The following is a 12,842-nucleotide window of genomic DNA, read 5'->3' on the forward strand; positions in this document are numbered from 1 at the left end:
TATTTTTTTTCTTGATTTTTCGGCCATTTTCAGACATTTAGGTAATATTCGACCATTTTCGGACAATTACGAAAAGATGTGAAAAAATTATATTTTAATTATCACTATATTCTAAGGTCATTGGTGCAAGTCGAAATTTTTTTGAGGCGTTTATTGTATTGTTTATGAACTTTTCTTGATTTTTCAGTCATTTTCGGGCATTTACGTAATAATCAGTTATTTTTAGACAATTACAAAAATAAGTAAAATTTTGATCTTTTATTCGTCACGATATTCTAAGGTCATTAATGCAAGTAGAAATTTTTTTGAGGCATTTTTTGTATTGGTTATGTATTTTTCTTGACTTTTCGGCCATTATCGGGCATTTAGGTAATATTCCACTATTTTCGGATAGTTACGAATAGATGTAGAATTTTGATCTTTTATTCGTCACGATATTTTGAGGTTATTGGTGCAATTCGAATTTTTTTTAGGCGTTTTCTATATTGTTTATGAATATTTCTTTATTCTTTTCCCAATTTCTGGAATTTACGTGATATTCGGTCATTTTCGGACAGTTATGAAAAGAAGTAAAAAAATTATCTTTTATTTGTCACGATACTCTAAGGTCATTGGTGCAAGTCAAAAAATTTTGAGGCATTTTTTGTATTGTTTATGTATATTTGTTGATTTTCGATCATTTTCGGGCATTTACGTAATATTCGGCCATTTTTGGATAGTTACGAAAAGAAATAAAATTTTGATCTTTTATTCGTCACGATATTCTAAGGTCATTGGTGCAAGTCAAAAAAATTCTGAGGCATTTTTTTTTATGTATTTTTATTGATTTTTATATCTTTCGGACATTTACGAAGAAAATGAAATATTTGATAATTTTCGGACAGTTACGAAAAGAAGTAAACTTTTGATATTTTACTAGATACGATATTCTAAGGTCATTGGCGCAAGTCAAAAAAAATTTGAGGCGGTTTTTGTATTTTTCTTGATTTTTATATTTTTTGGATATTTACGAAGAAAAATAAAATGTTTGATTATTTTCGGACATTTCGAAAAGAAGTAAAATTTTGATCATTTATTCGTTACGATATTCTAAGGTCATTGGTGCTAGTCGATTTTTTTTTGAGGCGTTTTTTGTATTGCTTATAAGTGTTTCTTGATTTTCAGGCAGTTACGTAATATTCGGCCATTTTCGGGCAATTACAAAAAGAAAAAAGTTTTGTTTTATTATTCGTCACGATATTTTAAGGTCATTGATACAAGTCGAAATTTTTTGAGGCGTTTTATGTATTGTTTATGTGTGTTTCTTGATTTTGCGGCCATTTTGGGGATTTACGTAATATTTGGGACGTTACGAAATTTTTATGTGTGTTTCTTGTTTTATTATTCGTCACGATATCTAAGGTCATTGGTGCAAGTCAAAAAAAAATTGAGGTGTTTTTTGTATTATTTTTTTTATATTTTTCTTGATTTTTATATTTTGTTAGACATTTATGTAATATTCGGTCATTTTCGAACAGTTACGAAAGAAAGTAAAATTTTGATATTTTATTCGTTACGATATTCTAAGGTCATTGGTGCAAGTCAGATTTTTTTTAGGTGTATTTTGTATTTTTTATGTACTTTCCTTGATTTTTATATTTTCTGGACATTTACGAAGAAAAATAAAATATTTGATAATTTTCGGACAGTTACGAAAGGAAGTTAAATTTTAATCTTTTATTCGTTACGATATTCTAAGGTCATTGGTCCAAGTTGAATTTATTTTTAGGCATTTTTTCTATTTTTATGTAGTTTTTTTAATTTTTATATTTTTCGGACATTTATGAAGCAAAATAAAATATTTGATAATTTTCGGACAGTTACGAAAGGAAGTTAAATTTTTATATTTTATTCGCTACGATATTCTAAGGTCATTGGTGCAAGTCGAATTTTTTTGATGCATTTATTGTATTTTTTATATTTTTTTTTATTTTAATATTTTACAGACATTTACGAAGCAGCCTAAATATATTTGATAATTTTCGGACAGTTATGTAAAGAAGTAAAATTTTGATCTTTTATTCATTATAATATTCTAAATTCATTGGTACAGTCGATTTTTTTTAGGCGTCTTGTATTTTTTATGTATTTTTCTTGATTTTTATATTTTTTGAATATTTACAAAGAAAAATAAAATATTTGATAATTTTCAAAGAGTTACGAAAGGACGTAAAATTTTGATCTTTTATTCGTTACGATATTCTAAGGTCATTGGTGCAAGTCGAATTTCTTTTGAGGCGTTTTTTTGTATTTTTAATGTATATTTTTTTTATATTTTTCAAAAATTTACGAAGAAAAATAAAATATTTGATAATTTTCAGACAGTTACAAAAAGATGTAAAATTTTGATCTTTTATTTATTACGATGTTCTCAGGTCATTGGTTCAAGTCGAATTTTTTTTGAGTGGTTTTTTGTATTTTTTTTATTTATCTTTCTTGATTTTTATAATTTTTCCACATTTACGAAGAGAAATAAAATATTTGATAATTTTCGGACATGTACAAAAGGAAATAAAATTGTGATCTTTTATTCGTTACGATGTTCTAAGGTCATTGGTGCAAGTCGAAATTTTTTTGATGCGTTTTTTTGTATGTTTTTTTTTTACTTTATATTTTTCGGACATTTACGAAGAAAAAAATAAAATATTTGATATATTCGGACAACTACAAAAAGAAGTAAAATTCTGATCTTTTATTCGTTACGATATTTTAAGGTCATTGGTGCAAGTCAAATTTTTTTTGAGGTATATTTTTATATATTTTGTATTTTTAATATATTTTCCTTGAAGTTTATATTTTTCGGACATTTGTGAAGAAAAATAAAATATTTGATAATTTTCGGATAGTTACAAAAGTAAAAAAACTTTAGATCATTTATTCATTTCGATATTCTAAGGTCATTGGTGCAAGTCGAAATTTTTTTGAGGCATTTTTTATAATTTTTATGTATTTTTGTTGATTTTTATATGTTTCGAACATTTACTAAGAAAAATAAAATATTTGATAATTTTTGGACAGTTACGAAAAGAAGTAAAATTTTGATCTTTTATTCGTTAAGATATTCTAAAGACATTGGTGCAGGTAAAAAAAAATTTTAGAGGTGTTTTTCTATTTTTTTTTCTTATTTTTATCGATTCTTATATTTTTTGGACATTTACCAAAAAAAAAATTAAAATATCAAAAATTTATTTTTCCTAAAGGGCCGAAAAATATGAAAAAAAAATATAAAAACACCTTTAAATTTTTTTTGACTTGCACCAATGAATTTATAATATCAAAAATATTGGTTTTAAATAAAAATCAAAATTATATTTTTATTGGTAAATGACCGAAAAATATAAAAATTAAGAAAAATATAAAAACGCCTTTAAATGTTTTTTTGACTTGCACGAATGTCTTTAAAATATCTAAAATAATGGTTTTTGAAAAAAAAAAATCAAAATTGTATTTTTTTTTCGTAAATGACCGAAAAATATAAAAAAAATATAAAAACTCCTTTAAAATCTTTTTGACTTGTACCAATGACATTAAAATATAAAAAATAGTGCTTTTCAAAAAAAAAAAAATGTTTTTTGTAAATGACCGAAAATACAAAAAATCAAGAAAAATATGGAAACACCTTAAAAAAAATTAAAACTTGCCGCAATGACTTTAAAATATCGAAAATAATGGTTTTTGAAAAAAAAAGATATATTTTTTTTCGTAAACACCCAAAAATTATAAAATAAAAAAGCTTAATATTTTTTTTGACTTGCACCAATGACATTAAGATATCGAAAATAATGGTTTTCGAAAAAAAAACAAAATATTTTTTTAAAAAAAAATGATCGAAAAATATAAAAACACCTTGAAATTCTACTTGCACCAATGACTTTTAAATATCGAAAATAATGGTTTTCGAGATAAAAATCATTTTTTCCGTAAAAGACAGAAAAATATAAAAATAATAATAATAAAAAACACCTTAAATTTTTTTTGACTTGCACCTATGACTTTGAAATATCTAAAATAATGATTTTCGAAAAAAAATCAATTTTTTTTTCAAAAATGACCGAAAAAATATATAAATCAAGAAAAAATAACAAAGTATCAAAACACTTTTAAAAAATTCAACTTGCGCCAATGACTTTAAAATATTGAAAATAATGGTTTTAAAAATCAAAATTAATTTTCTTTTTCGTAAATACCCAAAAAATATAAACATCAAGAAAAACATAAATTCAAGAAAATAATAAAAAAACATTCAAATTTTTTTTTACTTGCACCAATGATTTTAAAATATCAAAAATAATGGTTTTCAAAAAAATTAAGATATGTTTTTCTTGTAAATACCCAAAAAAATATAAAAATAAAGAAAAACATAAAATAAAGAAAAAATATAAAAGCACCTTAAATAAAATTTCGACTTGCACCAATGAATTTAAAATATCGAAAATAATTGGTTTAAAAAAAAAATTATTTTTTTCATAAATGACCGAAAAATATAAGAATCAAGAAAAATATATAAAAATTAACTTGCACCACCGACTTTAAAATATCGAAAAGAATGGTTTTTGAAAAAAAATTAAAATTTTATTTTCTTCCTAAATGGATGAAAAATATAAAAATCACGAAAAAATATAAAAACACCTTTAAAAAATTATCGACTTTCATCAATGACTTTAAAATATCGAAAATAATTGTTTTTAAAAAAAATCAAAATTTTATTTTTTTCGTAAATGACCGAAAAATATAAAACACCTTTAAAAAGTTTCCGACTTGAACCAATGACTTTTAAATATGAAAATAATGGTTCTAAAAAAAAATCAAAATTTATTTTTTTCGTAAATGGCCGAAAAGTATAAAAATCAAGAAAAATATAAAAACGCCTTAAAATTTTTTTCGACTAGCACCAATCACATGAAAATATAGAAAATATCGATTTTCGAAAAAGTTAAATTTATTTTTTTCGTAAATGACCGAAAAATATGAAAATCAAGAAAAATATAAAAATACCTCAAAAAAATTTCGACTTGCACCAATAACTTTAAGATATCGATAATAATGGTTTTTCAAAAAAATCAAAAAATTATTTTTTTCGTAAATGGTCAAATAATATGAAAATAAAGAAAAATATAAAAACACCTTTTTAATTTTTTTGACTTGCACCAATGACTTGAAAATATCAAAATAATAGTCTTTGAAAAATCAAAATTTTATTATTTTTCGTAAATGGCCGAAAATATAAAAATTAATAAAAATATAAAAGAAATACCTCAATTTTATTTTAACTTGCACTAGTAACTTTAAAATCGAAAATAACTGTTTTTAAGAAAAATATATAAAATTTTATCTTTTTTCGTAAATGTCCAAAAAATATAAAAATTAAGAATTATATTTCTAAAAATATATAAAAACACCTCAAAAGAAATTTCGACTTGCACCAATAACTTTAAAATATAAAAAATAATGGCTTTTAAGAAAAATCAAAATATTTTTGTTTTTTTTTCGTAAATGACCAAAAAATATGAAAATCATGAAAAATATAATTTTTTTATTTATAAAAACACCTTTAAATTTTTTTGACTTGCACCAATGTCTTTAAAGTATCGAAAATAATGGTTTTTTTCCTCAATGTCCGAAAAATATAAAAACACTTCAACAAATTTTTGGCTTGCACCAATGAATTTAAAATATTGAAAATAATGGTTTTAAAAAATAAATTAAAATTTTATTTGTTTCCGTTAATGTTCGTAAAATAAAAAAATTAAGAAAATATGTTTTATAAAAAATATATAAAAACACCTAAAAAAATATTCGGCTTGCAAGGCCTGGGCTCCGTGGTCGATCTTTGTAGGCCTAGGCACCTGACTGTGATATAGGTTGGCCAATGCGTGCATGTGTAACACTCTGTATTCTATGTGTACTAGTTCTATTTACATGACGCTTATAAATTGCCTTGTGGTGTAGTTATGGACTCGATTTCCGATGCGACTAGTGACAATAAAATAGGTTTAAAGTGAACTGTCCGTAGATTTTAATGCGACCTGATTAAGTTGACGTCGATGAAAGTATTTAGACTTGAGATCATAAGGTGGTATTTGAGTCTAAAGTTTAAAGTGACCTAGTGTATATAAGTTTTAAGTTAATTTAAAGGTATTACGGTCTAGAAATGGAATAAAATATTGAGGTGCTTGCTTGACTTAATTAAGCAAGTAGATGAATATATGGACTGAGTTAATGGAGTCAAGGCTAGTGGAGCCAATTGAGACTATGTTATTGGACCCATTTGAGGCCCAAATTAAGTAAAAGAAAAAGAGAAGAATAGACGGCCCAACCCAACACTCAAGTATGCCCCCAAAGCCCAATCTATCCAAGCCCACAAATAGGTAGCTAAAATGTCTAAGTAGATGAATCACCTACTTAGTATTTGTGGTCAATTTTAAAGCCAAGTGGTGGCTCGAAATAAAGAGGAGAAAGAGTCAGCAAAAAGAATCCTTTGAAAGGCTAAATATCTGATATGAATCTCTCATTTTCCTCATCTAAATCTTAAGTGTCCCAAGCCTCTCAATATCACTCCTCTCCTTCAAATAACCATCCTAATTTTCCATTAGGGTTCTCTGTATTTTAAGCTTATTTCTTGCAAAGCAGCTCACAAAGTCACCTTCTCTCCTCCTTAGTTTTCAGTATATTAAAGAAATCTACTCAAGGGAAGTGAAGATATTGGTCGCAGCCAAGGTGTTGTCACTCTCTCCCAAATAATAAGAGTAACACTTAAATGAAAGGTTGAATCATTGTAGTCACGTTGGTAGGAAGCCAAGGTATGTAAAGCTATTCGATTCCGTATTCCTTGGCATGAAATCTGAAATTTGTGATTACTATCAACGAAGTGATTTTCCAAAGCTTTGTTCCTAAATAGAGGTATCATAGAGGTAGCGTACAATCTCCAACATGGCTAACAATATTTTCCCCTCTCTGTAGTATCTCAAGTTACTGAGTACATGTTCATTACACTATATTTGTGTGTTTACATGGTAGTATAGAAATGATATTCACAACAACAAGCTTGACAAATTCTCCTTTTAGTCAATTAAAGTCAATTGTGTCATTTAAGCTCATAAGTAATGCATTGATGTTATATAGTTCCTTACGTCATTGTCACTGTCTAAATTATTATTCTCATGTCTTCTACTACTTGTTTGTGGTTCTAAAGCTCAATACAAATTATGACCACCAAAACAACAATCTCAAAGATTAAAGAAACAAAGTGAATCAATCTATATAATTATGGATGGCATTCTAGGAGAAAATGCCTAGCATGGGTCGATCCCAATTGGTATAAAAGAGTGGCAGCTCAGGGGATAAAGCCTAGCATGGGCCAATCCCAAGTTGTGTAATTATGAGGTTTGCATCCCAGGGGTTAAAATGCCTAGCATGGGTCATCCTCTTCTACCACTGATCAGTTGGTCATTTGTATCACATGCTTTACAAAGATTATATAGTATATAAAAGAAAAGAAAAGAATGTAACATACACAATTCCACAAGTATAACCAAAGGTGGTCTCTAATCCTCATATATTTATATTTGGTTTCACTTGAGATCTCGTTTTACATATGTTTATATTATACCCTATATATCTAGTACATTCTTTCGTACTAACGTCACTTATTGGGGACGCTACATTTCATGCTACAGTACATCTACTTCACTAGTAGATCTCCCCAATAGAAGCACATGATACTCAGTGTTGTTACTGAGCTCCAGGTTGATTCGGGGCTTTGCTGAGTCTTTACTATGTGTATTTTGATAGTTTTACAGTCATGGATTCCAGTAGAGGCTTTGTAGACATCGTAAAGCTATCATATGTATTCATAGTTTTACTTGTCACATGTATCGATTTAGCTAGTCTACATGTGTTGTATATGTAGCTTCTCATTAGTAAATCTATCTGCATAGTAGTTCGCATTCTCATCGTAAATCACTTGTAAGACATTTGTTCATATGGAACTTGTTCGCCTCACCTGGGGTTGGAGTGTGACAAAAGTGGTATCAGAGAAGTTCGTCCTATGGAGTCTACAAAGATGTGTCTAGTAGAATCTTACTTATAAATGTGTTGCGCGCCACATTTTAATTAGGGGACTACTTGGACATTTAGGAAATGTTACTTTCCTTCATAATCCAGATTGTGCGACAGAGATAAGTTATTCCCACTTGTACTTGATCATGTTATTCATATTATGCTTGCTTACTATGGTAAAGGTTAATGGTAGCTAAAATGTCAACATGCAAGCTACAAAGAAGGATCTCAAGTTATCAAAATTTAGACTAGATTGAGCTCATTTTATCCGATTTTCCCACTCCACAATATATATGTAAATGCTTTTTAATTTATTTGCATCTAAAGTTGCATTTGTACCATTTGTATCAAGTTGGTTCAATTGAGAAAGATATAGTATGGTTATCTATATGCTTAAAAAATGATGGGTTACCTAGTTACATATATGAGTTGTAGCATTTCCAAGCACATCTTCCTAGGAGGATGTAACCAACTGTTGAGTTCAATATTTCCTCCATATTTATAGGATCTATTCCTATAGAAGACACTCGTTCTTAGTCTGTTATATACATAGAATTTTCAGCTTTACACATGTACTCGAAATTGATATTGTTGAATCAGTTTCTTTTAGTTGGAAGAAGGCAGTGTCACAATCTGATAGGTGATAGGTGAATGTATCAGTGCAATAGTGTTACTAGAGATACCCCTAATTGGCTGACAAGTCCCAACTTCTCACCATATATCATCCCAAATATGTTAATAGTTGGCTTTTTATATGATATGTGCCAACCACCCCAACTAAGTACTAATAACATTTGTATTCTTTTCATGGTTATAAAACTTAGTGATAAGTGTGCTAATTGCTGCATATGATATATGTATGGTAGTTCCTACTATGATCTATGTTTTGGCTATAAAGGATTAGTATGTGACTAAAGGATAAGGTTAACAAAGGAAAATTGATTGGTTAGGCATAACTTGTGATTAATGGATTAGAGTACATGAAACTACTAGTTTTGATTAAAAGGTACTTGTTAGATGTGAGAATGAAGCTTGAATAACACGGGCCGAATATGTACGTAGAGTTTCTAGTTAGAAAAGAGATGGGATATGTCAAATCCCCTAAACATAGGAGTAGGGGTGATATGAGGATGCGATAGAGGAGTGAGATAGGTGGTTATGAAAGAGTGATTTCTAAGTGTATGAGGCAAGAATAAGGTATCAACTCTTCAACCCTAACGAGTTATAAAGGCGCACCCGAGAATAACTTTGTGAACCTTTGTTAGACAAAGAAGTCATTTTAGTATTGATTCAAGTCTTGATATTTGGTCTTGATAACAACAAGAAAAAAAGAGAGGAATATTAAGGTCACCTAGATAGAAGATACATGGACCTAGTTCATCTACATCATTAGTACAAAAGAGAAGTATAACATTATACACATATAGACTTCCATCAAATTGAATAGAGGTACTACAAGATTCATTTAATATATGCCTGCAATAATTCATCAATCATAGTCCAGTTAAGGGAGAGGAAAAAATGATCATATGCTAGTTGTTCTTATTTTCTATCTTGCATGGGAAAAGAGTCGGAGCACCCTCACATGTTATAAAAAAAATATATTAGTGTGGTCAGACCTGTCTAGTTAAGCCCAAAGCGGCTAGCTCGAAGACGTTATGAATCGTGATATAACTTTATAGGTACCTGACATTTACATGTTATTAGAGTTCATGTTTTATGGTGCGTTCAAGCTTCACTATTTATTTTCTATTTTAAATACATGGATGTTGAAATTGTTAAATATCACCTTTTTCAATACGAATTTGTTGAGAACTATTTTGTTTGGAAATATCAAGGGGAAGAAGATGTTATTGATGAGATGTATTCTGTTAATGATTAGCATGGTGGCACTCAACCTGAATTGGGATATGATAATCTGTACTGACAAATGGTTTTGGATGTAGCTGGTCCAAACTTTGATCAAGGTTTGAGTCGACAATTTCATAGCAATATTGAACATGAGTCATCTCATACTTATGAAACTTCAAGAGGAGACGTCTGATCTTCCAATGGATGAGGAGCCTAATCCTGAGTTTCAAAGATTTTATGATTTACTACAGGCTGCTGATGCAAAATTGTATCCCGGTTCCTCCGTCACAGAGAGGTTACAACCAAATGATGCAATTGTTGAAAGATTCTTTACCTGAAGATAACATAGTGGTTGATAACTATTATCAAACAAAGAAGTTGGTGCGTAGCTTGGGTTTGCCAGTTGAGAAGATTGATTGTTGTGAATCAGGATGTATGTTATATTAGGGTGATGATGAGAACCTTACATCTTGTAAATTTTGTGGCAATCAGAGGTATAAACGTCGTGTAGGCTCTCGTAAGAGGAAATTGGTCCCTTATAAGAAAATGTATTATTTTCCTCTGATTCCTAGATTGAAAAGATTATATGCATCTCATGCTACAGTTGCTAATATGAGATGGAATCATGAGCGTACACAGGAGGAAGGGGTAATGTGTCATCCATCAGACTTTGATGCTTGGAAACACTTCAATGAAACTCATACCTTTTTTGCCAATGAACCAAGAAATGTAAGATTGGGGTTATGTACGGATGGTTTCCAACCATTCAGTCAGATTGGAAGGAAATACTCTTCGTGGCCAGTGATTGTAACTCCATATAATTTACCTCCAGGAATGTGCATGAAGGAAGCGTATATGTTCTTAACTGTCATTATTCCAGGGCCAAACAATCCCAAACATAAAATTGATGTTTATCTGCAACCTCTAATAAAGGAATTGACCTTGTTGTGGGAGACAAGTGTAGAAGCATTTGACATTTCAAAAAAGCAAAACTTTAAATTAAGGGTAGCTTTGTTGTGGACTATAAGTGACTTTCCAGTATATTCTATGTTATCAGGATGGAGTACTGCGGGCAAGTTAGCTTGTCCTTATTGTATGGAGGAGACACAATCCTTTCGATTAGAACATGGTAGAAAAACATCTTGGTTTGACAGTCATAGGATGTTTCTTGACCAACATCATCATTTTCGGAGAGATCGTAAAAACTTTCTTAATGGCAAGACTATCAAAAGATTTCCATCACCTTACAAAATAGGAGAGGAGATTTTGAACCAAAATTGTGACTTAGGGATAAGGAAAGTAATTGAGTTAGATATATAAGAGGTTAATCGAAGAATATGTAAGTCTTGTGGATAGAAAACGCAAAGTATCTGTTGGGATTTACCATATTGGAGTTCTATCATGATTTGACATAACGTTGATGTCATGCATATTGAGAAAAATGTGATTGATAATGTATTTAATACAGTTCTTAATATTGTTGATAAAACCAAAAACAATTCACAATCACGTTTGGATATGGTAAACTATTGTGATCGACCTTAGTTGGCAAAGGATTCAAATGGTAAATACCCCAAAGCTGCATATACAATAGACAAGGAAGAAAGAGCTATCTTGTTTAATTGGGTCAAAGATTTGAAATTTCCAGATGAGTATGTTTCAAATTTGTGTAGATGTCTAGACACAAATACGAAAAAGCTGTATGGCATGAAAAGTCATGATTGTCATGTGTTCATGCAAAGACTTTTGCCTATTGCTTTTCGTGAATTACTTCCTAGTAATGTTTGGCAAGCACTTACAGAGTTGAGTTTATTTTTTAAAGATCTTACTTCAACCACTCTACGAGTGGATGACACAGAGAGATTAGAAGCAGATATCCCACAAATTTTGTGTAATTTAGAACGTATATTTCCTCCAGGGTTGTTTGACTCGATGGAACATTTGCCTATGCACCTACCATATGAAGCAAAGATCGTTGGACCTGTACAATATCGATGGATGCATCCTTTTGAAAGGTAAATGTGAATTTTTATGACAAAATTATGACAAGCATGTTATACTTGGTAATTCTAATATGATGGTACATTCATTTATTATCTATTAAGGTACCTTGGAACCCTTAAAAAGATGATTGGAAATAAAGCTAGTGTTGAGGGTTCTATTTGTGAAGCATACTTGATGATAGAGTCAATACTATTATTTCTCATTATTTTGAACCTAATGTCATGACACGTAATCATAATGTGGACCGTAATGATGATGGTGGTATTACTGAGGATCTTGAAGGAAATATATCAATATTCACCCATCTAGGTCGACTATGGGGAGAAACAAGAAAAAGAAATTTATCACTTAATGAAATCAAGGCCTCTCAAACTTACATATTACTAAATTGTGAAGAGGTTGAGCCATTTGTGAGGTAGTATTTAAAATTTATTTTCACTTAATATTAGAAACATATTAATATATTATGACTTTCTATTTAACTTATTTTGTATTAAAAAAGTATGTACGTGCAACGTTTGCAAGAAGAATCTCCCAATTTATCATAGTGTCAGATAGATGAGAGCCTTAAGGCATATTTTTCTATATGGTTTAAGGAATACGTAAGTCTCCAACGATCATTAACTTTGATATAGTAATGTAACCTAAATTGTCTTTTGAATTTAACTAAATCTTTTTTTTTAAATAGGTCTGACGCAATCATATAGAGAATAAATTCTTGTGTAGCCTTGCTCATGGACCATTATTATGTGCTACATGTCATTCAATGTATTTTGTTAATGGATACAAATTTCATACAAAATGTTATGGTAGCGCTAGTCAACAACGAACAGTGGAGTTTGTATCTCAGATCCAAATTTTGGTGATTACTATGGACAGATAAAAGAGAT

This window comes from Solanum tuberosum, unplaced genomic scaffold (genome assembly GCF_000226075.1).
Source record: "Solanum tuberosum cultivar DM 1-3 516 R44 unplaced genomic scaffold, SolTub_3.0 scf00007, whole genome shotgun sequence".
NCBI lineage: Eukaryota > Viridiplantae > Streptophyta > Magnoliopsida > Solanales > Solanaceae > Solanum > Solanum tuberosum.